The sequence below is a fragment of the Triturus cristatus genome, chromosome 4_1, assembly GCF_964204655.1.
Source record: "Triturus cristatus chromosome 4_1, aTriCri1.1, whole genome shotgun sequence".
Taxonomy (NCBI): domain Eukaryota; kingdom Metazoa; phylum Chordata; class Amphibia; order Caudata; family Salamandridae; genus Triturus; species Triturus cristatus.
This window is the reverse complement of record NC_140585.1, coordinates 106780100-106801839: the sequence shown is the minus strand read 5'-3', so window position 1 is coordinate 106801839 and position 21740 is coordinate 106780100. Positions and strand designations below refer to the sequence as shown.

Here is a 21740-nt window from a genome sequence, read left to right as displayed (position 1 = left end):
CCAGAGACTCTTTACAGTAGCTTTTAGAAAAACGGAATATTTTGTTTATCTCAATCACCTTCAATCTACAGATTTTTCCGTTCTCTTTCCTTTTGAAAATGCATCCAAAATGCACGTTCTTGATGCTGGGTGCGTAGTAATGACTCCCATAACTTTCTGTCATTTCTTTCATGGTTCCGCGCAGCCATCCATTTGCCACCAATGCTGCCCAAGGTCTTTGTATCAAAGTTCCTTTCCTTTCTGTAAAATTGAAATTTGGAGCACCCCTGCTTATCCCCAAGCCAAGACAGAACATGAACTTTGGTCTGAAATCCTCCTTTGGGGTGATAAGACGTACCTTACAGTGTGCTCTAAGAACTGGTGACTTTGAGAGGGAGCTGCAGGTAATGTTCATGATTTTCATCGATCTGCTCCTGATCCCCACCCCCACAACCTTTCTTGAGCGAGAGATAATTACAGCGCTGAAAGATACTTCAGCCACTCCTTCGATAGCTCAGTTGGTAGAGCGGAGGACTGTAGCATAAAGTCAGACATCCTTAGGTCGCTGGTTCAAATCCGGCTCGAAGGATTTTTTGCTTCGATTTCCATATCTTTCACTTTTATTCAAACAATACCTTCCATTGATTATGATCGAGACTTTGCAGTCCCTGGGTTTCAGGGATTCCTTGCATCCATCAAACAGCTCGAGTGCAAAAGTGGGGATGTAGCTCAGTGGTAGAGCGCATGCTTCGCATGTATGAGGTCCCGGGTTCAATCCCCGGCATCTCCAGGAGCCTCTGTTCCTTATCTTGGCTTTTTTCCAGAAGGCTAGCCTGCCATCATGCAGAAAGAAGAAGTTTGTCATGCAGTTGGGGTGAGAGCCCCACTTAAATAGTCAGACATTTGCTTTGGAAAAATCTTTGAACTAGGCATAGTTTGCGCATTTCAAGAAAATCGGAGAATTTTGCATTCCAAAAGAAGGAAATAAATGCCCTCTCTGAGGATCGAACTCAGGACCTTCAGATTATGAGACTGACGCGCTGCCTACTGCGCTAAGAAGGCTGTATATAGGCATCTGTACATAAGACCATGAAGATCATCCAGGTACAAGGCTGAAGGATTTTCCTGACTGACATTGTATACTGCAGAGTCGAATGGGGTGATGTGGCCGTCGGTTCAATGCAGGGTTTCCAATCATACAGTCAAACCTTGCAGAAGTGGGGATGTAGCTCAGTGGTAGAGCGCATGCTTTGCATGTATGAGGCCCCGGGTTCAATCCCCGGCATCTCCAGACTTTTGCCATGCTTACCTTGGATTTTGGGCCGAAAGCTAGGCTGGCATCATGATGAAGGAAGAGATATGTCCTCCAACCGGGATGAGGACCCCGCTTAATCTGTCAGACGTTTGCCTTGAAAAATCCCATGAAATGGGGCTATCTCATTTTTGATGATTATAGATCAAAAGAATCCTACTTGTTGAAGACATCAAAGTGATGATTCATCTTGACAACCATAATGCTTTGATGATAGAAATCTGTCGCATCTCTCTTGATCATTGGTAAGGGTTCTTCTTCTAAACCAGAGACTCTTTACAGTAGCTTTTAGAAAAACGGAATATTTTGTTTATCTCAATCACCTTCAATCTACAGATTTTTCCGTTCTCTTTCCTTTTGAAAATGCATCCAAAATGCACGTTCTTGATGCTGGGTGCGTAGTAATGACTCCCATAACTTTCTGTCATTTCTTTCATGGTTCCGCGCAGCCATCCATTTGCCACCAATGCTGCCCAAGGTCTTTGTATCAAAGTTCCTTTCCTTTCTGTAAAATTGAAATTTGGAGCACCCCTGCTTATCCCCAAGCCAAGACAGAACATGAACTTTGGTCTGAAATCCTCCTTTGGGGTGATAAGACGTACCTTACAGTGTGCTCTAAGAACTGGTGACTTTGAGAGGGAGCTGCAGGTAATGTTCATGATTTTCATCGATCTGCTCCTGATCCCCACCCCCACAACCTTTCTTGAGCGAGAGATAATTACAGCGCTGAAAGATACTTCAGCCACTCCTTCGATAGCTCAGTTGGTAGAGCGGAGGACTGTAGCATAAAGTCAGACATCCTTAGGTCGCTGGTTCAAATCCGGCTCGAAGGATTTTTTGCTTCGATTTCCATATCTTTCACTTTTATTCAAACAATACCTTCCATTGATTATGATCGAGACTTTGCAGTCCCTGGGTTTCAGGGATTCCTTGCATCCATCAAACAGCTCGAGTGCAAAAGTGGGGATGTAGCTCAGTGGTAGAGCGCATGCTTCGCATGTATGAGGTCCCGGGTTCAATCCCCGGCATCTCCAGGAGCCTCTGTTCCTTATCTTGGCTTTTTTCCAGAAGGCTAGCCTGCCATCATGCAGAAAGAAGAAGTTTGTCATGCAGTTGGGGTGAGAGCCCCACTTAAATAGTCAGACATTTGCTTTGGAAAAATCTTTGAACTAGGCATAGTTTGCGCATTTCAAGAAAATCGGAGAATTTTGCATTCCAAAAGAAGGAAATAAATGCCCTCTCTGAGGATCGAACTCAGGACCTTCAGATTATGAGACTGACGCGCTGCCTACTGCGCTAAGAAGGCTGTATATAGGCATCTGTACATAAGACCATGAAGATCATCCAGGTACAAGGCTGAAGGATTTTCCTGACTGACATTGTATACTGCAGAGTCGAATGGGGTGATGTGGCCGTCGGTTCAATGCAGGGTTTCCAATCATACAGTCAAACCTTGCAGAAGTGGGGATGTAGCTCAGTGGTAGAGCGCATGCTTTGCATGTATGAGGCCCCGGGTTCAATCCCCGGCATCTCCAGACTTTTGCCATGCTTACCTTGGATTTTGGGCCGAAAGCTAGGCTGGCATCATGATGAAGGAAGAGATATGTCCTCCAACCGGGATGAGGACCCCGCTTAATCTGTCAGACGTTTGCCTTGAAAAATCCCATGAAATGGGGCTATCTCATTTTTGATGATTATAGATCAAAAGAATCCTACTTGTTGAAGACATCAAAGTGATGATTCATCTTGACAACCATAATGCTTTGATGATAGAAATCTGTCGCATCTCTCTTGATCATTGGTAAGGGTTCTTCTTCTAAACCAGAGACTCTTTACAGTAGCTTTTAGAAAAACGGAATATTTTGTTTATCTCAATCACCTTCAATCTACAGATTTTTCCGTTCTCTTTCCTTTTGAAAATGCATCCAAAATGCACGTTCTTGATGCTGGGTGCGTAGTAATGACTCCCATAACTTTCTGTCATTTCTTTCATGGTTCCGCGCAGCCATCCATTTGCCACCAATGCTGCCCAAGGTCTTTGTATCAAAGTTCCTTTCCTTTCTGTAAAATTGAAATTTGGAGCACCCCTGCTTATCCCCAAGCCAAGACAGAACATGAACTTTGGTCTGAAATCCTCCTTTGGGGTGATAAGACGTACCTTACAGTGTGCTCTAAGAACTGGTGACTTTGAGAGGGAGCTGCAGGTAATGTTCATGATTTTCATCGATCTGCTCCTGATCCCCACCCCCACAACCTTTCTTGAGCGAGAGATAATTACAGCGCTGAAAGATACTTCAGCCACTCCTTCGATAGCTCAGTTGGTAGAGCGGAGGACTGTAGCATAAAGTCAGACATCCTTAGGTCGCTGGTTCAAATCCGGCTCGAAGGATTTTTTGCTTCGATTTCCATATCTTTCACTTTTATTCAAACAATACCTTCCATTGATTATGATCGAGACTTTGCAGTCCCTGGGTTTCAGGGATTCCTTGCATCCATCAAACAGCTCAAGTGCAAAAGTGGGGATGTAGCTCAGTGGTAGAGCGCATGCTTTGCATGTATGAGGTCCCGGGTTCAATCCCCGGCATCTCCAGGAGCCTCTGTTCCTTATCTTGGCTTTTTTCCAGAAGGCTAGCCTGCCATCATGCAGAAAGAAGAAGTTTGTCATGCAGTTGGGGTGAGAGCCCCACTTAAATAGTCAGACATTTGCTTTGGAAAAATCTTTGAACTAGGCATAGTTTGCGCATTTCAAGAAAATCGGAGAATTTTGCATTCCAAAAGAAGGAAATAAATGCCCTCTCTGAGGATCGAACTCAGGACCTTCAGATTATGAGACTGACGCGCTGCCTACTGCGCTAAGAAGGCTGTATATAGGCATCTGTACATAAGACCATGAAGATCATCCAGGTACAAGGCTGAAGGATTTTCCTGACTGACATTGTATACTGCAGAGTCGAATGGGGTGATGTGGCCGTCGGTTCAATGCAGGGTTTCCAATCATACAGTCAAACCTTGCAGAAGTGGGGATGTAGCTCAGTGGTAGAGCGCATGCTTTGCATGTATGAGGCCCCGGGTTCAATCCCCGGCATCTCCAGACTTTTGCCATGCTTACCTTGGATTTTGGGCCGAAAGCTAGGCTGGCATCATGATGAAGGAAGAGATATGTCCTCCAACCGGGATGAGGACCCCGCTTAATCTGTCAGACGTTTGCCTTGAAAAATCCCATGAAATGGGGCTATCTCATTTTTGATGATTATAGATCAAAAGAATCCTACTTGTTGAAGACATCAAAGTGATGATTCATCTTGACAACCATAATGCTTTGATGATAGAAATCTGTCGCATCTCTCTTGATCATTGGTAAGGGTTCTTCTTCTAAACCAGAGACTCTTTACAGTAGCTTTTAGAAAAACGGAATATTTTGTTTATCTCAATCACCTTCAATCTACAGATTTTTCCGTTCTCTTTCCTTTTGAAAATGCATCCAAAATGCACGTTCTTGATGCTGGGTGCGTAGTAATGACTCCCATAACTTTCTGTCATTTCTTTCATGGTTCCGCGCAGCCATCCATTTGCCACCAATGCTGCCCAAGGTCTTTGTATCAAAGTTCCTTTCCTTTCTGTAAAATTGAAATTTGGAGCACCCCTGCTTATCCCCAAGCCAAGACAGAACATGAACATTGGTCTGAAATCCTCCTTTGGGGTGATAAGACGTACCTTACAGTGTGCTCTAAGAACTGGTGACTTTGAGAGGGAGCTGCAGGTAATGTTCATGATTTTCATCGATCTGCTCCTGATCCCCACCCCCACAACCTTTCTTGAGCGAGAGATAATTACAGCGCTGAAAGATACTTCAGCCACTCCTTCGATAGCTCAGTTGGTAGAGCGGAGGACTGTAGCATAAAGTCAGACATCCTTAGGTCGCTGGTTCAAATCCGGCTCGAAGGATTTTTTGCTTCGATTTCCATATATTTCACTTTTATTCAAACAATACCTTCCATTGATTATGATCGAGACTTTGCAGTCCCTGGGTTTCAGGGATTCCTTGCATCCATCAAACAGCTCGAGGGCAAAAGTGGGGATGTAGCTCAGTGGTAGAGCGCATGCTTCGCATGTATGAGGTCCCGGGTTCAATCCCCGGCATCTCCAGGAGCCTCTGTTCCTTATCTTGGCTTTTTTCCAGAAGGCTAGCCTGCCATCATGCAGAAAGAAGAAGTTTGTCATGCAGTTGGGGTGAGAGCCCCACTTAAATAGTCAGACATTTGCTTTGGAAAAATCTTTGAACTAGGCATAGTTTGCGCATTTCAAGAAAATCGGAGAATTTTGCATTCCAAAAGAAGGAAATAAATGCCCTCTCTGAGGATCGAACTCAGGACCTTCAGATTATGAGACTGACGCGCTGCCTACTGCGCTAAGAAGGCTGTATATAGGCATCTGTACATAAGACCATGAAGATCATCCAGGTACAAGGCTGAAGGATTTTCCTGACTGACATTGTATACTGCAGAGTCGAATGGGGTGATGTGGCCGTCGGTTCAATGCAGGGTTTCCAATCATACAGTCAAACCTTGCAGAAGTGGGGATGTAGCTCAGTGGTAGAGCGCATGCTTTGCATGTATGAGGCCCCGGGTTCAATCCCCGGCATCTCCAGACTTTTGCCATGCTTACCTTGGATTTTGGGCCGAAAGCTAGGCTGGCATCATGATGAAGGAAGAGATATGTCCTCCAACCGGGATGAGGACCCCGCTTAATCTGTCAGACGTTTGCCTTGAAAAATCCCATGAAGTGGGGCTATCTCATTTTTGATGATTATAGATCAAAAGAATCCTACTTGTTGAAGACATCAAAGTGATGATTCATCTTGACAACCATAATGCTTTGATGATAGAAATCTGTCGCATCTCTCTTGATCATTGGTAAGGGTTCTTCTTCTAAACCAGAGACTCTTTACAGTAGCTTTTAGAAAAACGGAATATTTTGTTTATCTCAATCACCTTCAATCTACAGATTTTTCCGTTCTCTTTCCTTTTGAAAATGCATCCAAAATGCACGTTCTTGATGCTGGGTGCGTAGTAATGACTCCCATAACTTTCTGTCATTTCTTTCATGGTTCCGCGCAGCCATCCATTTGCCACCAATGCTGCCCAAGGTCTTTGTATCAAAGTTCCTTTCCTTTCTGTAAAATTGAAATTTGGAGCACCCCTGCTTATCCCCAAGCCAAGACAGAACATGAACTTTGGTCTGAAATCCTCCTTTGGGGTGATAAGACGTACCTTACAGTGTGCTCTAAGAACTGGTGACTTTGAGAGGGAGCTGCAGGTAATGTTCATGATTTTCATCGATCTGCTCCTGATCCCCACCCCCACAACCTTTCTTGAGCGAGAGATAATTACAGCGCTGAAAGATACTTCAGCCACTCCTTCGATAGCTCAGTTGGTAGAGCGGAGGACTGTAGCATAAAGTCAGACATCCTTAGGTCGCTGGTTCAAATCCGGCTCGAAGGATTTTTTGCTTCGATTTCCATATCTTTCACTTTTATTCAAACAATACCTTCCATTGATTATGATCGAGACTTTGCAGTCCCTGGGTTTCAGGGATTCCTTGCATCCATCAAACAGCTCGAGTGCAAAAGTGGGGATGTAGCTCAGTGGTAGAGCGCATGCTTTGCATGTATGAGGTCCCGGGTTCAATCCCCGGCATCTCCAGGAGCCTCTGTTCCTTATCTTGGCTTTTTTCCAGAAGGCTAGCCTGCCATCATGCAGAAAGAAGAAGTTTGTCATGCAGTTGGGGTGAGAGCCCCACTTAAATAGTCAGACATTTGCTTTGGAAAAATCTTTGAACTAGGCATAGTTTGCGCATTTCAAGAAAATCGGAGAATTTTGCATTCCAAAAGAAGGAAATAAATGCCCTCTCTGAGGATCGAACTCAGGACCTTCAGATTATGAGACTGACGCGCTGCCTACTGCGCTAAGAAGGCTGTATATAGGCATCTGTACATAAGACCATGAAGATCATCCAGGTACAAGGCTGAAGGATTTTCCTGACTGACATTGTATACTGCAGAGTCGAATGGGGTGATGTGGCCGTCGGTTCAATGCAGGGTTTCCAATCATACAGTCAAACCTTGCAGAAGTGGGGATGTAGCTCAGTGGTAGAGCGCATGCTTTGCATGTATGAGGCCCCGGGTTCAATCCCCGGCATCTCCAGACTTTTGCCATGCTTACCTTGGATTTTGGGCCGAAAGCTAGGCTGGCATCATGATGAAGGAAGAGATATGTCCTCCAACCGGGATGAGGACCCCGCTTAATCTGTCAGACGTTTGCCTTGAAAAATCCCATGAAATGGGGCTATCTCATTTTTGATGATTATAGATCAAAAGAATCCTACTTGTTGAAGACATCAAAGTGATGATTCATCTTGACAACCATAATGCTTTGATGATAGAAATCTGTCGCATCTCTCTTGATCATTGGTAAGGGTTCTTCTTCTAAACCAGAGACTCTTTACAGTAGCTTTTAGAAAAACGGAATATTTTGTTTATCTCAATCACCTTCAATCTACAGATTTTTCCGTTCTCTTTCCTTTTGAAAATGCATCCAAAATGCACGTTCTTGATGCTGGGTGCGTAGTAATGACTCCCATAACTTTCTGTCATTTCTTTCATGGTTCCGCGCAGCCATCCATTTGCCACCAATGCTGCCCAAGGTCTTTGTATCAAAGTTCCTTTCCTTTCTGTAAAATTGAAATTTGGAGCACCCCTGCTTATCCCCAAGCCAAGACAGAACATGAACATTGGTCTGAAATCCTCCTTTGGGGTGATAAGACGTACCTTACAGTGTGCTCTAAGAACTGGTGACTTTGAGAGGGAGCTGCAGGTAATGTTCATGATTTTCATCGATCTGCTCCTGATCCCCACCCCCACAACCTTTCTTGAGCGAGAGATAATTACAGCGCTGAAAGATACTTCAGCCACTCCTTCGATAGCTCAGTTGGTAGAGCGGAGGACTGTAGCATAAAGTCAGACATCCTTAGGTCGCTGGTTCAAATCCGGCTCGAAGGATTTTTTGCTTCGATTTCCATATATTTCACTTTTATTCAAACAATACCTTCCATTGATTATGATCGAGACTTTGCAGTCCCTGGGTTTCAGGGATTCCTTGCATCCATCAAACAGCTCGAGGGCAAAAGTGGGGATGTAGCTCAGTGGTAGAGCGCATGCTTCGCATGTATGAGGTCCCGGGTTCAATCCCCGGCATCTCCAGGAGCCTCTGTTCCTTATCTTGGCTTTTTTCCAGAAGGCTAGCCTGCCATCATGCAGAAAGAAGAAGTTTGTCATGCAGTTGGGGTGAGAGCCCCACTTAAATAGTCAGACATTTGCTTTGGAAAAATCTTTGAACTAGGCATAGTTTGCGCATTTCAAGAAAATCGGAGAATTTTGCATTCCAAAAGAAGGAAATAAATGCCCTCTCTGAGGATCGAACTCAGGACCTTCAGATTATGAGACTGACGCGCTGCCTACTGCGCTAAGAAGGCTGTATATAGGCATCTGTACATAAGACCATGAAGATCATCCAGGTACAAGGCTGAAGGATTTTCCTGACTGACATTGTATACTGCAGAGTCGAATGGGGTGATGTGGCCGTCGGTTCAATGCAGGGTTTCCAATCATACAGTCAAACCTTGCAGAAGTGGGGATGTAGCTCAGTGGTAGAGCGCATGCTTTGCATGTATGAGGCCCCGGGTTCAATCCCCGGCATCTCCAGACTTTTGCCATGCTTACCTTGGATTTTGGGCCGAAAGCTAGGCTGGCATCATGATGAAGGAAGAGATATGTCCTCCAACCGGGATGAGGACCCCGCTTAATCTGTCAGACGTTTGCCTTGAAAAATCCCATGAAGTGGGGCTATCTCATTTTTGATGATTATAGATCAAAAGAATCCTACTTGTTGAAGACATCAAAGTGATGATTCATCTTGACAACCATAATGCTTTGATGATAGAAATCTGTCGCATCTCTCTTGATCATTGGTAAGGGTTCTTCTTCTAAACCAGAGACTCTTTACAGTAGCTTTTAGAAAAACGGAATATTTTGTTTATCTCAATCACCTTCAATCTACAGATTTTTCCGTTCTCTTTCCTTTTGAAAATGCATCCAAAATGCACGTTCTTGATGCTGGGTGCGTAGTAATGACTCCCATAACTTTCTGTCATTTCTTTCATGGTTCCGCGCAGCCATCCATTTGCCACCAATGCTGCCCAAGGTCTTTGTATCAAAGTTCCTTTCCTTTCTGTAAAATTGAAATTTGGAGCACCCCTGCTTATCCCCAAGCCAAGACAGAACATGAACTTTGGTCTGAAATCCTCCTTTGGGGTGATAAGACGTACCTTACAGTGTGCTCTAAGAACTGGTGACTTTGAGAGGGAGCTGCAGGTAATGTTCATGATTTTCATCGATCTGCTCCTGATCCCCACCCCCACAACCTTTCTTGAGCGAGAGATAATTACAGCGCTGAAAGATACTTCAGCCACTCCTTCGATAGCTCAGTTGGTAGAGCGGAGGACTGTAGCATAAAGTCAGACATCCTTAGGTCGCTGGTTCAAATCCGGCTCGAAGGATTTTTTGCTTCGATTTCCATATCTTTCACTTTTATTCAAACAATACCTTCCATTGATTATGATCGAGACTTTGCAGTCCCTGGGTTTCAGGGATTCCTTGCATCCATCAAACAGCTCAAGTGCAAAAGTGGGGATGTAGCTCAGTGGTAGAGCGCATGCTTTGCATGTATGAGGTCCCGGGTTCAATCCCCGGCATCTCCAGGAGCCTCTGTTCCTTATCTTGGCTTTTTTCCAGAAGGCTAGCCTGCCATCATGCAGAAAGAAGAAGTTTGTCATGCAGTTGGGGTGAGAGCCCCACTTAAATAGTCAGACATTTGCTTTGGAAAAATCTTTGAACTAGGCATAGTTTGCGCATTTCAAGAAAATCGGAGAATTTTGCATTCCAAAAGAAGGAAATAAATGCCCTCTCTGAGGATCGAACTCAGGACCTTCAGATTATGAGACTGACGCGCTGCCTACTGCGCTAAGAAGGCTGTATATAGGCATCTGTACATAAGACCATGAAGATCATCCAGGTACAAGGCTGAAGGATTTTCCTGACTGACATTGTATACTGCAGAGTCGAATGGGGTGATGTGGCCGTCGGTTCAATGCAGGGTTTCCAATCATACAGTCAAACCTTGCAGAAGTGGGGATGTAGCTCAGTGGTAGAGCGCATGCTTTGCATGTATGAGGCCCCGGGTTCAATCCCCGGCATCTCCAGACTTTTGCCATGCTTACCTTGGATTTTGGGCCGAAAGCTAGGCTGGCATCATGATGAAGGAAGAGATATGTCCTCCAACCGGGATGAGGACCCCGCTTAATCTGTCAGACGTTTGCCTTGAAAAATCCCATGAAATGGGGCTATCTCATTTTTGATGATTATAGATCAAAAGAATCCTACTTGTTGAAGACATCAAAGTGATGATTCATCTTGACAACCATAATGCTTTGATGATAGAAATCTGTCGCATCTCTCTTGATCATTGGTAAGGGTTCTTCTTCTAAACCAGAGACTCTTTACAGTAGCTTTTAGAAAAACGGAATATTTTGTTTATCTCAATCACCTTCAATCTACAGATTTTTCCGTTCTCTTTCCTTTTGAAAATGCATCCAAAATGCACGTTCTTGATGCTGGGTGCGTAGTAATGACTCCCATAACTTTCTGTCATTTCTTTCATGGTTCCGCGCAGCCATCCATTTGCCACCAATGCTGCCCAAGGTCTTTGTATCAAAGTTCCTTTCCTTTCTGTAAAATTGAAATTTGGAGCACCCCTGCTTATCCCCAAGCCAAGACAGAACATGAACATTGGTCTGAAATCCTCCTTTGGGGTGATAAGACGTACCTTACAGTGTGCTCTAAGAACTGGTGACTTTGAGAGGGAGCTGCAGGTAATGTTCATGATTTTCATCGATCTGCTCCTGATCCCCACCCCCACAACCTTTCTTGAGCGAGAGATAATTACAGCGCTGAAAGATACTTCAGCCACTCCTTCGATAGCTCAGTTGGTAGAGCGGAGGACTGTAGCATAAAGTCAGACATCCTTAGGTCGCTGGTTCAAATCCGGCTCGAAGGATTTTTTGCTTCGATTTCCATATATTTCACTTTTATTCAAACAATACCTTCCATTGATTATGATCGAGACTTTGCAGTCCCTGGGTTTCAGGGATTCCTTGCATCCATCAAACAGCTCGAGGGCAAAAGTGGGGATGTAGCTCAGTGGTAGAGCGCATGCTTCGCATGTATGAGGTCCCGGGTTCAATCCCCGGCATCTCCAGGAGCCTCTGTTCCTTATCTTGGCTTTTTTCCAGAAGGCTAGCCTGCCATCATGCAGAAAGAAGAAGTTTGTCATGCAGTTGGGGTGAGAGCCCCACTTAAATAGTCAGACATTTGCTTTGGAAAAATCTTTGAACTAGGCATAGTTTGCGCATTTCAAGAAAATCGGAGAATTTTGCATTCCAAAAGAAGGAAATAAATGCCCTCTCTGAGGATCGAACTCAGGACCTTCAGATTATGAGACTGACGCGCTGCCTACTGCGCTAAGAAGGCTGTATATAGGCATCTGTACATAAGACCATGAAGATCATCCAGGTACAAGGCTGAAGGATTTTCCTGACTGACATTGTATACTGCAGAGTCGAATGGGGTGATGTGGCCGTCGGTTCAATGCAGGGTTTCCAATCATACAGTCAAACCTTGCAGAAGTGGGGATGTAGCTCAGTGGTAGAGCGCATGCTTTGCATGTATGAGGCCCCGGGTTCAATCCCCGGCATCTCCAGACTTTTGCCATGCTTACCTTGGATTTTGGGCCGAAAGCTAGGCTGGCATCATGATGAAGGAAGAGATATGTCCTCCAACCGGGATGAGGACCCCGCTTAATCTGTCAGACGTTTGCCTTGAAAAATCCCATGAAGTGGGGCTATCTCATTTTTGATGATTATAGATCAAAAGAATCCTACTTGTTGAAGACATCAAAGTGATGATTCATCTTGACAACCATAATGCTTTGATGATAGAAATCTGTCGCATCTCTCTTGATCATTGGTAAGGGTTCTTCTTCTAAACCAGAGACTCTTTACAGTAGCTTTTAGAAAAACGGAATATTTTGTTTATCTCAATCACCTTCAATCTACAGATTTTTCCGTTCTCTTTCCTTTTGAAAATGCATCCAAAATGCACGTTCTTGATGCTGGGTGCGTAGTAATGACTCCCATAACTTTCTGTCATTTCTTTCATGGTTCCGCGCAGCCATCCATTTGCCACCAATGCTGCCCAAGGTCTTTGTATCAAAGTTCCTTTCCTTTCTGTAAAATTGAAATTTGGAGCACCCCTGCTTATCCCCAAGCCAAGACAGAACATGAACTTTGGTCTGAAATCCTCCTTTGGGGTGATAAGACGTACCTTACAGTGTGCTCTAAGAACTGGTGACTTTGAGAGGGAGCTGCAGGTAATGTTCATGATTTTCATCGATCTGCTCCTGATCCCCACCCCCACAACCTTTCTTGAGCGAGAGATAATTACAGCGCTGAAAGATACTTCAGCCACTCCTTCGATAGCTCAGTTGGTAGAGCGGAGGACTGTAGCATAAAGTCAGACATCCTTAGGTCGCTGGTTCAAATCCGGCTCGAAGGATTTTTTGCTTCGATTTCCATATCTTTCACTTTTATTCAAACAATACCTTCCATTGATTATGATCGAGACTTTGCAGTCCCTGGGTTTCAGGGATTCCTTGCATCCATCAAACAGCTCGAGTGCAAAAGTGGGGATGTAGCTCAGTGGTAGAGCGCATGCTTTGCATGTATGAGGTCCCGGGTTCAATCCCCGGCATCTCCAGGAGCCTCTGTTCCTTATCTTGGCTTTTTTCCAGAAGGCTAGCCTGCCATCATGCAGAAAGAAGAAGTTTGTCATGCAGTTGGGGTGAGAGCCCCACTTAAATAGTCAGACATTTGCTTTGGAAAAATCTTTGAACTAGGCATAGTTTGCGCATTTCAAGAAAATCGGAGAATTTTGCATTCCAAAAGAAGGAAATAAATGCCCTCTCTGAGGATCGAACTCAGGACCTTCAGATTATGAGACTGACGCGCTGCCTACTGCGCTAAGAAGGCTGTATATAGGCATCTGTACATAAGACCATGAAGATCATCCAGGTACAAGGCTGAAGGATTTTCCTGACTGACATTGTATACTGCAGAGTCGAATGGGGTGATGTGGCCGTCGGTTCAATGCAGGGTTTCCAATCATACAGTCAAACCTTGCAGAAGTGGGGATGTAGCTCAGTGGTAGAGCGCATGCTTTGCATGTATGAGGCCCCGGGTTCAATCCCCGGCATCTCCAGACTTTTGCCATGCTTACCTTGGATTTTGGGCCGAAAGCTAGGCTGGCATCATGATGAAGGAAGAGATATGTCCTCCAACCGGGATGAGGACCCCGCTTAATCTGTCAGACGTTTGCCTTGAAAAATCCCATGAAATGGGGCTATCTCATTTTTGATGATTATAGATCAAAAGAATCCTACTTGTTGAAGACATCAAAGTGATGATTCATCTTGACAACCATAATGCTTTGATGATAGAAATCTGTCGCATCTCTCTTGATCATTGGTAAGGGTTCTTCTTCTAAACCAGAGACTCTTTACAGTAGCTTTTAGAAAAACGGAATATTTTGTTTATCTCAATCACCTTCAATCTACAGATTTTTCCGTTCTCTTTCCTTTTGAAAATGCATCCAAAATGCACGTTCTTGATGCTGGGTGCGTAGTAATGACTCCCATAACTTTCTGTCATTTCTTTCATGGTTCCGCGCAGCCATCCATTTGCCACCAATGCTGCCCAAGGTCTTTGTATCAAAGTTCCTTTCCTTTCTGTAAAATTGAAATTTGGAGCACCCCTGCTTATCCCCAAGCCAAGACAGAACATGAACTTTGGTCTGAAATCCTCCTTTGGGGTGATAAGACGTACCTTACAGTGTGCTCTAAGAACTGGTGACTTTGAGAGGGAGCTGCAGGTAATGTTCATGATTTTCATCGATCTGCTCCTGATCCCCACCCCCACAACCTTTCTTGAGCGAGAGATAATTACAGCGCTGAAAGATACTTCAGCCACTCCTTCGATAGCTCAGTTGGTAGAGCGGAGGACTGTAGCATAAAGTCAGACATCCTTAGGTCGCTGGTTCAAATCCGGCTCGAAGGATTTTTTGCTTCGATTTCCATATCTTTCACTTTTATTCAAACAATACCTTCCATTGATTATGATCGAGACTTTGCAGTCCCTGGGTTTCAGGGATTCCTTGCATCCATCAAACAGCTCGAGTGCAAAAGTGGGGATGTAGCTCAGTGGTAGAGCGCATGCTTCGCATGTATGAGGTCCCGGGTTCAATCCCCGGCATCTCCAGGAGCCTCTGTTCCTTATCTTGGCTTTTTTCCAGAAGGCTAGCCTGCCATCATGCAGAAAGAAGAAGTTTGTCATGCAGTTGGGGTGAGAGCCCCACTTAAATAGTCAGACATTTGCTTTGGAAAAATCTTTGAACTAGGCATAGTTTGCGCATTTCAAGAAAATCGGAGAATTTTGCATTCCAAAAGAAGGAAATAAATGCCCTCTCTGAGGATCGAACTCAGGACCTTCAGATTATGAGACTGACGCGCTGCCTACTGCGCTAAGAAGGCTGTATATAGGCATCTGTACATAAGACCATGAAGATCATCCAGGTACAAGGCTGAAGGATTTTCCTGACTGACATTGTATACTGCAGAGTCGAATGGGGTGATGTGGCCGTCGGTTCAATGCAGGGTTTCCAATCATACAGTCAAACCTTGCAGAAGTGGGGATGTAGCTCAGTGGTAGAGCGCATGCTTTGCATGTATGAGGCCCCGGGTTCAATCCCCGGCATCTCCAGACTTTTGCCATGCTTACCTTGGATTTTGGGCCGAAAGCTAGGCTGGCATCATGATGAAGGAAGAGATATGTCCTCCAACCGGGATGAGGACCCCGCTTAATCTGTCAGACGTTTGCCTTGAAAAATCCCATGAAATCGGGCTATCTCATTTTTGATGATTATAGATCAAAAGAATCCTACTTGTTGAAGACATCAAAGTGATGATTCATCTTGACAACCATAATGCTTTGATGATAGAAATCTGTCGCATCTCTCTTGATCATTGGTAAGGGTTCTTCTTCTAAACCAGAGACTCTTTACAGTAGCTTTTAGAAAAACGGAATATTTTGTTTATCTCAATCACCTTCAATCTACAGATTTTTCCGTTCTCTTTCCTTTTGAAAATGCATCCAAAATGCACGTTCTTGATGCTGGGTGCGTAGTAATGACTCCCATAACTTTCTGTCATTTCTTTCATGGTTCCGCGCAGCCATCCATTTGCCACCAATGCTGCCCAAGGTCTTTGTATCAAAGTTCCTTTCCTTTCTGTAAAATTGAAATTTGGAGCACCCCTGCTTATCCCCAAGCCAAGACAGAACATGAACTTTGGTCTGAAATCCTCCTTTGGGGTGATAAGACGTACCTTACAGTGTGCTCTAAGAACTGGTGACTTTGAGAGGGAGCTGCAGGTAATGTTCATGATTTTCATCGATCTGCTCCTGATCCCCACCCCCACAACCTTTCTTGAGCGAGAGATAATTACAGCGCTGAAAGATACTTCAGCCACTCCTTCGATAGCTCAGTTGGTAGAGCGGAGGACTGTAGCATAAAGTCAGACATCCTTAGGTCGCTGGTTCAAATCCGGCTCGAAGGATTTTTTGCTTCGATTTCCATATCTTTCACTTTTATTCAAACAATACCTTCCATTGATTATGATCGAGACTTTGCAGTCCCTGGGTTTCAGGGATTCCTTGCATCCATCAAACAGCTCAAGTGCAAAAGTGGGGATGTAGCTCAGTGGTAGAGCGCATGCTTTGCATGTATGAGGTCCCGGGTTCAATCCCCGGCATCTCCAGGAGCCTCTGTTCCTTATCTTGGCTTTTTTCCAGAAGGCTAGCCTGCCATCATGCAGAAAGAAGAAGTTTGTCATGCAGTTGGGGTGAGAGCCCCACTTAAATAGTCAGACATTTGCTTTGGAAAAATCTTTGAACTAGGCATAGTTTGCGCATTTCAAGAAAATCGGAGAATTTTGCATTCCAAAAGAAGGAAATAAATGCCCTCTCTGAGGATCGAACTCAGGACCTTCAGATTATGAGACTGACGCGCTGCCTACTGCGCTAAGAAGGCTGTATATAGGCATCTGTACATAAGACCATGAAGATCATCCAGGTACAAGGCTGAAGGATTTTCCTGACTGACATTGTATACTGCAGAGTCGAATGGGGTGATGTGGCCGTCGGTTCAATGCAGGGTTTCCAATCATACAGTCAAACCTTGCAGAAGTGGGGATGTAGCTCAGTGGTAGAGCGCATGCTTTGCATGTATGAGGCCCCGGGTTCAATCCCCGGCATCTCCAGACTTTTGCCATGCTTACCTTGGATTTTGGGCCGAAAGCTAGGCTGGCATCATGATGAAGGAAGAGATATGTCCTCCAACCGGGATGAGGACCCCGCTTAATCTGTCAGACGTTTGCCTTGAAAAATCCCATGAAATGGGGCTATCTCATTTTTGATGATTATAGATCAAAAGAATCCTACTTGTTGAAGACATCAAAGTGATGATTCATCTTGACAACCATAATGCTTTGATGATAGAAATCTGTCGCATCTCTCTTGATCATTGGTAAGGGTTCTTCTTCTAAACCAGAGACTCTTTACAGTAGCTTTTAGAAAAACGGAATATTTTGTTTATCTCAATCACCTTCAATCTACAGATTTTTCCGTTCTCTTTCCTTTTGAAAATGCATCCAAAATGCACGTTCTTGATGCTGGGTGCGTAGTAATGACTCCCATAACTTTCTGTCATTTCTTTCATGGTTCCGCGCAGCCATCCATTTGCCACCAATGCTGCCCAAGGTCTTTGTATCAAAGTTCCTTTCCTTTCTGTAAAATTGAAATTTGGAGCACCCCTGCTTATCCCCAAGCCAAGACAGAACATGAACATTGGTCTGAAATCCTCCTTTGGGGTGATAAGACGTACCTTACAGTGTGCTCTAAGAACTGGTGACTTTGAGAGGGAGCTGCAGGTAATGTTCATGATTTTCATCGATCTGCTCCTGATCCCCACCCCCACAACCTTTCTTGAGCGAGAGATAATTACAGCGCTGAAAGATACTTCAGCCACTCCTTCGATAGCTCAGTTGGTAGAGCGGAGGACTGTAGCATAAAGTCAGACATCCTTAGGTCGCTGGTTCAAATCCGGCTCGAAGGATTTTTTGCTTCGATTTCCATATATTTCACTTTTATTCAAACAATACCTTCCATTGATTATGATCGAGACTTTGCAGTCCCTGGGTTTCAGGGATTCCTTGCATCCATCAAACAGCTCGAGGGCAAAAGTGGGGATGTAGCTCAGTGGTAGAGCGCATGCTTCGCATGTATGAGGTCCCGGGTTCAATCCCCGGCATCTCCAGGAGCCTCTGTTCCTTATCTTGGCTTTTTTCCAGAAGGCTAGCCTGCCATCATGCAGAAAGAAGAAGTTTGTCATGCAGTTGGGGTGAGAGCCCCACTTAAATAGTCAGACATTTGCTTTGGAAAAATCTTTGAACTAGGCATAGTTTGCGCATTTCAAGAAAATCGGAGAATTTTGCATTCCAAAAGAAGGAAATAAATGCCCTCTCTGAGGATCGAACTCAGGACCTTCAGATTATGAGACTGACGCGCTGCCTACTGCGCTAAGAAGGCTGTATATAGGCATCTGTACATAAGACCATGAAGATCATCCAGGTACAAGGCTGAAGGATTTTCCTGACTGACATTGTATACTGCAGAGTCGAATGGGGTGATGTGGCCGTCGGTTCAATGCAGGGTTTCCAATCATACAGTCAAACCTTGCAGAAGTGGGGATGTAGCTCAGTGGTAGAGCGCATGCTTTGCATGTATGAGGCCCCGGGTTCAATCCCCGGCATCTCCAGACTTTTGCCATGCTTACCTTGGATTTTGGGCCGAAAGCTAGGCTGGCATCATGATGAAGGAAGAGATATGTCCTCCAACCGGGATGAGGACCCCGCTTAATCTGTCAGACGTTTGCCTTGAAAAATCCCATGAAGTGGGGCTATCTCATTTTTGATGATTATAGATCAAAAGAATCCTACTTGTTGAAGACATCAAAGTGATGATTCATCTTGACAACCATAATGCTTTGATGATAGAAATCTGTCGCATCTCTCTTGATCATTGGTAAGGGTTCTTCTTCTAAACCAGAGACTCTTTACAGTAGCTTTTAGAAAAACGGAATATTTTGTTTATCTCAATCACCTTCAATCTACAGATTTTTCCGTTCTCTTTCCTTTTGAAAATGCATCCAAAATGCACGTTCTTGATGCTGGGTGCGTAGTAATGACTCCCATAACTTTCTGTCATTTCTTTCATGGTTCCGCGCAGCCATCCATTTGCCACCAATGCTGCCCAAGGTCTTTGTATCAAAGTTCCTTTCCTTTCTGTAAAATTGAAATTTGGAGCACCCCTGCTTATCCCCAAGCCAAGACAGAACATGAACTTTGGTCTGAAATCCTCCTTTGGGGTGATAAGACGTACCTTACAGTGTGCTCTAAGAACTGGTGACTTTGAGAGGGAGCTGCAGGTAATGTTCATGATTTTCATCGATCTGCTCCTGATCCCCACCCCCACAACCTTTCTTGAGCGAGAGATAATTACAGCGCTGAAAGATACTTCAGCCACTCCTTCGATAGCTCAGTTGGTAGAGCGGAGGACTGTAGCATAAAGTCAGACATCCTTAGGTCGCTGGTTCAAATCCGGCTCGAAGGATTTTTTGCTTCGATTTCCATATCTTTCACTTTTATTCAAACAATACCTTCCATTGATTATGATCGAGACTTTGCAGTCCCTGGGTTTCAGGGATTCCTTGCATCCATCAAACAGCTCGAGTGCAAAAGTGGGGATGTAGCTCAGTGGTAGAGCGCATGCTTTGCATGTATGAGGTCCCGGGTTCAATCCCCGGCATCTCCAGGAGCCTCTGTTCCTTATCTTGGCTTTTTTCCAGAAGGCTAGCCTGCCATCATGCAGAAAGAAGAAGTTTGTCATGCAGTTGGGGTGAGAGCCCCACTTAAATAGTCAGACATTTGCTTTGGAAAAATCTTTGAACTAGGCATAGTTTGCGCATTTCAAGAAAATCGGAGAATTTTGCATTCCAAAAGAAGGAAATAAATGCCCTCTCTGAGGATCGAACTCAGGACCTTCAGATTATGAGACTGACGCGCTGCCTACTGCGCTAAGAAGGCTGTATATAGGCATCTGTACATAAGACCATGAAGATCATCCAGGTACAAGGCTGAAGGATTTTCCTGACTGACATTGTATACTGCAGAGTCGAATGGGGTGATGTGGCCGTCGGTTCAATGCAGGGTTTCCAATCATACAGTCAAACCTTGCAGAAGTGGGGATGTAGCTCAGTGGTAGAGCGCATGCTTTGCATGTATGAGGCCCCGGGTTCAATCCCCGGCATCTCCAGACTTTTGCCATGCTTACCTTGGATTTTGGGCCGAAAGCTAGGCTGGCATCATGATGAAGGAAGAGATATGTCCTCCAACCGGGATGAGGACCCCGCTTAATCTGTCAGACGTTTGCCTTGAAAAATCCCATGAAATGGGGCTATCTCATTTTTGATGATTATAGATCAAAAGAATCCTACTTGTTGAAGACATCAAAGTGATGATTCATCTTGACAACCATAATGCTTTGATGATAGAAATCTGTCGCATCTCTCTTGATCATTGGTAAGGGTTCTTCTTCTAAACCAGAGACTCTTTACAGTAGCTTTTAGAAAAACGGAATATTTTGTTTATCTCAATCACCTTCAATCTACAGATTTTTCCGTTCTCTTTCCTTTTGAAAATGCATCCAAAATGCACGTTCTTGATGCTGGGTGCGTAGTAATGACTCCCATAACTTTCTGTCATTTCTTTCATGGTTCCGCGCAGCCATCCATTTGCCACCAATGCTGCCCAAGGTCTTTGTATCAAAGTTCCTTTCCTTTCTGTAAAATTGAAATTTGGAGCACCCCTGCTTATCCCCAAGCCAAGACAGAACATGAACATTGGTCTGAAATCCTCCTTTGGGGTGATAAGACGTACCTTACAGTGTGCTCTAAGAACTGGTGACTTTGAGAGGGAGCTGCAGGTAATGTTCATGATTTTCATCGATCTGCTCCTGATCCCCACCCCCACAACCTTTCTTGAGCGAGAGATAATTACAGCGCTGAAAGATACTTCAGCCACTCCTTCGATAGCTCAGTTGGTAGAGCGGAGGACTGTAGCATAAAGTCAGACATCCTTAGGTCGCTGGTTCAAATCCGGCTCGAAGGATTTTTTGCTTCGATTTCCATATATTTCACTTTTATTCAAACAATACCTTCCATTGATTATGATCGAGACTTTGCAGTCCCTGGGTTTCAGGGATTCCTTGCATCCATCAAACAGCTCGAGGGCAAAAGTGGGGATGTAGCTCAGTGGTAGAGCGCATGCTTCGCATGTATGAGGTCCCGGGTTCAATCCCCGGCATCTCCAGGAGCCTCTGTTCCTTATCTTGGCTTTTTTCCAGAAGGCTAGCCTGCCATCATGCAGAAAGAAGAAGTTTGTCATGCAGTTGGGGTGAGAGCCCCACTTAAATAGTCAGACATTTGCTTTGGAAAAATCTTTGAACTAGGCATAGTTTGCGCATTTCAAGAAAATCGGAGAATTTTGCATTCCAAAAGAAGGAAATAAATGCCCTCTCTGAGGATCGAACTCAGGACCTTCAGATTATGAGACTGACGCGCTGCCTACTGCGCTAAGAAGGCTGTATATAGGCATCTGTACATAAGACCATGAAGATCATCCAGGTACAAGGCTGAAGGATTTTCCTGACTGACATTGTATACTGCAGAGTCGAATGGGGTGATGTGGCCGTCGGTTCAATGCAGGGTTTCCAATCATACAGTCAAACCTTGCAGAAGTGGGGATGTAGCTCAGTGGTAGAGCGCATGCTTTGCATGTATGAGGCCCCGGGTTCAATCCCCGGCATCTCCAGACTTTTGCCATGCTTACCTTGGATTTTGGGCCGAAAGCTAGGCTGGCATCATGATGAAGGAAGAGATATGTCCTCCAACCGGGATGAGGACCCCGCTTAATCTGTCAGACGTTTGCCTTGAAAAATCCCATGAAGTGGGGCTATCTCATTTTTGATGATTATAGATCAAAAGAATCCTACTTGTTGAAGACATCAAAGTGATGATTCATCTTGACAACCATAATGCTTTGATGATAGAAAT

General features: G+C 44.5%; 42 non-coding genes across 42 annotated transcripts; all 42 read left to right on the top strand.

Annotated features, from left to right (window-relative positions):
• The first annotated feature begins 482 nt into the window (after positions 1 to 482).
• Positions 483 to 568, top strand: TRNAY-GUA (transfer RNA tyrosine (anticodon GUA)). The gene is given in 2 exon segments: positions 483 to 519; positions 533 to 568. It is a non-coding gene; the product is annotated as a tRNA-Tyr (tRNA).
• Positions 569 to 697: 129 nt separating this feature from the next.
• TRNAA-CGC (transfer RNA alanine (anticodon CGC)) lies at positions 698 to 769 on the top strand. Its single transcript has one exon. It is a non-coding gene; the product is annotated as a tRNA-Ala (tRNA).
• Positions 770 to 1198: 429 nt separating this feature from the next.
• TRNAA-UGC (transfer RNA alanine (anticodon UGC)) lies at positions 1199 to 1270 on the top strand. The gene has a single exon. It is a non-coding gene; the product is annotated as a tRNA-Ala (tRNA).
• A 768-nt stretch (positions 1271 to 2038) lies between these two features.
• TRNAY-GUA (transfer RNA tyrosine (anticodon GUA)) lies at positions 2039 to 2124 on the top strand. Its single transcript is given in 2 exon segments — positions 2039 to 2075; positions 2089 to 2124. It is a non-coding gene; the product is annotated as a tRNA-Tyr (tRNA).
• A 129-nt stretch (positions 2125 to 2253) lies between these two features.
• Positions 2254 to 2325, top strand: TRNAA-CGC (transfer RNA alanine (anticodon CGC)). The gene has a single exon. It is a non-coding gene; the product is annotated as a tRNA-Ala (tRNA).
• Positions 2326 to 2754: 429 nt separating this feature from the next.
• TRNAA-UGC (transfer RNA alanine (anticodon UGC)) lies at positions 2755 to 2826 on the top strand. Its single transcript has one exon. It is a non-coding gene; the product is annotated as a tRNA-Ala (tRNA).
• Positions 2827 to 3594: 768 nt separating this feature from the next.
• On the top strand, positions 3595 to 3680 carry TRNAY-GUA (transfer RNA tyrosine (anticodon GUA)). Its single transcript is given in 2 exon segments — positions 3595 to 3631; positions 3645 to 3680. It is a non-coding gene; the product is annotated as a tRNA-Tyr (tRNA).
• Positions 3681 to 3809: 129 nt separating this feature from the next.
• On the top strand, positions 3810 to 3881 carry TRNAA-UGC (transfer RNA alanine (anticodon UGC)). Its single transcript has one exon. It is a non-coding gene; the product is annotated as a tRNA-Ala (tRNA).
• A 429-nt stretch (positions 3882 to 4310) lies between these two features.
• On the top strand, positions 4311 to 4382 carry TRNAA-UGC (transfer RNA alanine (anticodon UGC)). Its single transcript has one exon. It is a non-coding gene; the product is annotated as a tRNA-Ala (tRNA).
• A 768-nt stretch (positions 4383 to 5150) lies between these two features.
• TRNAY-GUA (transfer RNA tyrosine (anticodon GUA)) lies at positions 5151 to 5236 on the top strand. Its single transcript is given in 2 exon segments — positions 5151 to 5187; positions 5201 to 5236. It is a non-coding gene; the product is annotated as a tRNA-Tyr (tRNA).
• A 129-nt stretch (positions 5237 to 5365) lies between these two features.
• On the top strand, positions 5366 to 5437 carry TRNAA-CGC (transfer RNA alanine (anticodon CGC)). The gene has a single exon. It is a non-coding gene; the product is annotated as a tRNA-Ala (tRNA).
• Positions 5438 to 5866: 429 nt separating this feature from the next.
• TRNAA-UGC (transfer RNA alanine (anticodon UGC)) lies at positions 5867 to 5938 on the top strand. The gene has a single exon. It is a non-coding gene; the product is annotated as a tRNA-Ala (tRNA).
• Positions 5939 to 6706: 768 nt separating this feature from the next.
• On the top strand, positions 6707 to 6792 carry TRNAY-GUA (transfer RNA tyrosine (anticodon GUA)). The gene is given in 2 exon segments: positions 6707 to 6743; positions 6757 to 6792. It is a non-coding gene; the product is annotated as a tRNA-Tyr (tRNA).
• Positions 6793 to 6921: 129 nt separating this feature from the next.
• Positions 6922 to 6993, top strand: TRNAA-UGC (transfer RNA alanine (anticodon UGC)). The gene has a single exon. It is a non-coding gene; the product is annotated as a tRNA-Ala (tRNA).
• Positions 6994 to 7422: 429 nt separating this feature from the next.
• TRNAA-UGC (transfer RNA alanine (anticodon UGC)) lies at positions 7423 to 7494 on the top strand. The gene has a single exon. It is a non-coding gene; the product is annotated as a tRNA-Ala (tRNA).
• A 768-nt stretch (positions 7495 to 8262) lies between these two features.
• Positions 8263 to 8348, top strand: TRNAY-GUA (transfer RNA tyrosine (anticodon GUA)). Its single transcript is given in 2 exon segments — positions 8263 to 8299; positions 8313 to 8348. It is a non-coding gene; the product is annotated as a tRNA-Tyr (tRNA).
• A 129-nt stretch (positions 8349 to 8477) lies between these two features.
• TRNAA-CGC (transfer RNA alanine (anticodon CGC)) lies at positions 8478 to 8549 on the top strand. The gene has a single exon. It is a non-coding gene; the product is annotated as a tRNA-Ala (tRNA).
• A 429-nt stretch (positions 8550 to 8978) lies between these two features.
• TRNAA-UGC (transfer RNA alanine (anticodon UGC)) lies at positions 8979 to 9050 on the top strand. Its single transcript has one exon. It is a non-coding gene; the product is annotated as a tRNA-Ala (tRNA).
• Positions 9051 to 9818: 768 nt separating this feature from the next.
• TRNAY-GUA (transfer RNA tyrosine (anticodon GUA)) lies at positions 9819 to 9904 on the top strand. Its single transcript is given in 2 exon segments — positions 9819 to 9855; positions 9869 to 9904. It is a non-coding gene; the product is annotated as a tRNA-Tyr (tRNA).
• Positions 9905 to 10033: 129 nt separating this feature from the next.
• Positions 10034 to 10105, top strand: TRNAA-UGC (transfer RNA alanine (anticodon UGC)). The gene has a single exon. It is a non-coding gene; the product is annotated as a tRNA-Ala (tRNA).
• A 429-nt stretch (positions 10106 to 10534) lies between these two features.
• On the top strand, positions 10535 to 10606 carry TRNAA-UGC (transfer RNA alanine (anticodon UGC)). The gene has a single exon. It is a non-coding gene; the product is annotated as a tRNA-Ala (tRNA).
• A 768-nt stretch (positions 10607 to 11374) lies between these two features.
• Positions 11375 to 11460, top strand: TRNAY-GUA (transfer RNA tyrosine (anticodon GUA)). The gene is given in 2 exon segments: positions 11375 to 11411; positions 11425 to 11460. It is a non-coding gene; the product is annotated as a tRNA-Tyr (tRNA).
• A 129-nt stretch (positions 11461 to 11589) lies between these two features.
• On the top strand, positions 11590 to 11661 carry TRNAA-CGC (transfer RNA alanine (anticodon CGC)). Its single transcript has one exon. It is a non-coding gene; the product is annotated as a tRNA-Ala (tRNA).
• Positions 11662 to 12090: 429 nt separating this feature from the next.
• TRNAA-UGC (transfer RNA alanine (anticodon UGC)) lies at positions 12091 to 12162 on the top strand. The gene has a single exon. It is a non-coding gene; the product is annotated as a tRNA-Ala (tRNA).
• A 768-nt stretch (positions 12163 to 12930) lies between these two features.
• Positions 12931 to 13016, top strand: TRNAY-GUA (transfer RNA tyrosine (anticodon GUA)). The gene is given in 2 exon segments: positions 12931 to 12967; positions 12981 to 13016. It is a non-coding gene; the product is annotated as a tRNA-Tyr (tRNA).
• Positions 13017 to 13145: 129 nt separating this feature from the next.
• Positions 13146 to 13217, top strand: TRNAA-UGC (transfer RNA alanine (anticodon UGC)). The gene has a single exon. It is a non-coding gene; the product is annotated as a tRNA-Ala (tRNA).
• Positions 13218 to 13646: 429 nt separating this feature from the next.
• TRNAA-UGC (transfer RNA alanine (anticodon UGC)) lies at positions 13647 to 13718 on the top strand. Its single transcript has one exon. It is a non-coding gene; the product is annotated as a tRNA-Ala (tRNA).
• A 768-nt stretch (positions 13719 to 14486) lies between these two features.
• TRNAY-GUA (transfer RNA tyrosine (anticodon GUA)) lies at positions 14487 to 14572 on the top strand. Its single transcript is given in 2 exon segments — positions 14487 to 14523; positions 14537 to 14572. It is a non-coding gene; the product is annotated as a tRNA-Tyr (tRNA).
• A 129-nt stretch (positions 14573 to 14701) lies between these two features.
• TRNAA-CGC (transfer RNA alanine (anticodon CGC)) lies at positions 14702 to 14773 on the top strand. The gene has a single exon. It is a non-coding gene; the product is annotated as a tRNA-Ala (tRNA).
• A 429-nt stretch (positions 14774 to 15202) lies between these two features.
• Positions 15203 to 15274, top strand: TRNAA-UGC (transfer RNA alanine (anticodon UGC)). The gene has a single exon. It is a non-coding gene; the product is annotated as a tRNA-Ala (tRNA).
• Positions 15275 to 16042: 768 nt separating this feature from the next.
• On the top strand, positions 16043 to 16128 carry TRNAY-GUA (transfer RNA tyrosine (anticodon GUA)). Its single transcript is given in 2 exon segments — positions 16043 to 16079; positions 16093 to 16128. It is a non-coding gene; the product is annotated as a tRNA-Tyr (tRNA).
• Positions 16129 to 16257: 129 nt separating this feature from the next.
• On the top strand, positions 16258 to 16329 carry TRNAA-UGC (transfer RNA alanine (anticodon UGC)). Its single transcript has one exon. It is a non-coding gene; the product is annotated as a tRNA-Ala (tRNA).
• A 429-nt stretch (positions 16330 to 16758) lies between these two features.
• Positions 16759 to 16830, top strand: TRNAA-UGC (transfer RNA alanine (anticodon UGC)). Its single transcript has one exon. It is a non-coding gene; the product is annotated as a tRNA-Ala (tRNA).
• A 768-nt stretch (positions 16831 to 17598) lies between these two features.
• TRNAY-GUA (transfer RNA tyrosine (anticodon GUA)) lies at positions 17599 to 17684 on the top strand. Its single transcript is given in 2 exon segments — positions 17599 to 17635; positions 17649 to 17684. It is a non-coding gene; the product is annotated as a tRNA-Tyr (tRNA).
• Positions 17685 to 17813: 129 nt separating this feature from the next.
• Positions 17814 to 17885, top strand: TRNAA-CGC (transfer RNA alanine (anticodon CGC)). The gene has a single exon. It is a non-coding gene; the product is annotated as a tRNA-Ala (tRNA).
• A 429-nt stretch (positions 17886 to 18314) lies between these two features.
• On the top strand, positions 18315 to 18386 carry TRNAA-UGC (transfer RNA alanine (anticodon UGC)). The gene has a single exon. It is a non-coding gene; the product is annotated as a tRNA-Ala (tRNA).
• A 768-nt stretch (positions 18387 to 19154) lies between these two features.
• On the top strand, positions 19155 to 19240 carry TRNAY-GUA (transfer RNA tyrosine (anticodon GUA)). The gene is given in 2 exon segments: positions 19155 to 19191; positions 19205 to 19240. It is a non-coding gene; the product is annotated as a tRNA-Tyr (tRNA).
• Positions 19241 to 19369: 129 nt separating this feature from the next.
• Positions 19370 to 19441, top strand: TRNAA-UGC (transfer RNA alanine (anticodon UGC)). Its single transcript has one exon. It is a non-coding gene; the product is annotated as a tRNA-Ala (tRNA).
• Positions 19442 to 19870: 429 nt separating this feature from the next.
• TRNAA-UGC (transfer RNA alanine (anticodon UGC)) lies at positions 19871 to 19942 on the top strand. Its single transcript has one exon. It is a non-coding gene; the product is annotated as a tRNA-Ala (tRNA).
• Positions 19943 to 20710: 768 nt separating this feature from the next.
• Positions 20711 to 20796, top strand: TRNAY-GUA (transfer RNA tyrosine (anticodon GUA)). Its single transcript is given in 2 exon segments — positions 20711 to 20747; positions 20761 to 20796. It is a non-coding gene; the product is annotated as a tRNA-Tyr (tRNA).
• A 129-nt stretch (positions 20797 to 20925) lies between these two features.
• On the top strand, positions 20926 to 20997 carry TRNAA-CGC (transfer RNA alanine (anticodon CGC)). The gene has a single exon. It is a non-coding gene; the product is annotated as a tRNA-Ala (tRNA).
• A 429-nt stretch (positions 20998 to 21426) lies between these two features.
• TRNAA-UGC (transfer RNA alanine (anticodon UGC)) lies at positions 21427 to 21498 on the top strand. Its single transcript has one exon. It is a non-coding gene; the product is annotated as a tRNA-Ala (tRNA).
• Positions 21499 to 21740: the final 242 nt, after the last annotated feature.